Raw genomic sequence first — 1,096 nt, forward strand, 5'->3', positions numbered from 1 at the left:
GTCCCGCACCTTGGTTGCCCCTTGGTGCTTTTTTTCCCTTTCCAGGTGATGCAGTGTGTCCAGGCAGATGCTTATGTTCGGTTTGTGAGTGAATCCGATTTTTTTACTCGACTCCATCTGCGGCAGACTGTCCACGCCTCCATACCCTGCCCCGTACAGACATAATCCTGCACAGCAGCAACGCACACACAATGGCATGCAATTAGTGGCGGGTGATTAGTGCCTCTGTGTGTGTGTGTGTGTGTGTGTGTGTGTGTGTGTGTGTGTGTGTGTGTGTGTGTGTGTGTGTGTGTGTGTGTGTGTGTGTGATTGGAGATGGCTCCACCCCTCCATTCTGAAATCGGTCTCCCGTGGCGACACACTCTCACCTCAACATTCCGTGAACTTAGAACTCGGTCTCGACTGACAAGCACTTCTCATCACGGTTAGATGAGGATTTTTATTTGATTTTGATAGCACCACCACACCAGGGGAGGGTTGGAACGAGGCCGCTGGATCATAGGCAACAAACTGAGACTGTGAAAGGATAGAAGTTGGTGTTTTGCTGCGTAGTTTGTTTGACTGATTGATTGATTGATTGATTGATAAGTCAGATTCCTAAATCCAAACTCACACACACACACACACACACACACACACACACACACACACACACACACACACACAGATCCACTAGCCACACACATGCACACACGCTCACACACACGCACACACACACACACACACACACACACACACACACACACACACACACACACACACACACACACACACACACACACACACACACACACACACACACACACACACATCCACCAGACAGGTCAAGTAGTGAGGGTCTCTAATTCATCAGTTTGACCAACTGGAAACACTAAATTAGAGGTCTGTTTATGTGAGAGGCGTCTAAGTGTTTCTGTGTGTGTGTGTGTGTGTGTGTGTGTGTGTGTGTGTGTGTGTGTGTGTGTGTGTGTGTGTGTGTGTGTGTGTGGGTCTGGTTGGTCTACATCTTTCTGTGCTCCTGTGTCTCTCCTCCTATCTACTTAAAAACTCTGCAATTACATATTTATTGCTGTAGGCACAGGTGGTTAGGTGGGCA

This window comes from Zeus faber (assembly GCF_960531495.2).
Source record: "Zeus faber genome assembly, chromosome: 12".
NCBI classification, from domain to species: Eukaryota; Metazoa; Chordata; class Actinopteri; order Zeiformes; family Zeidae; genus Zeus; species Zeus faber.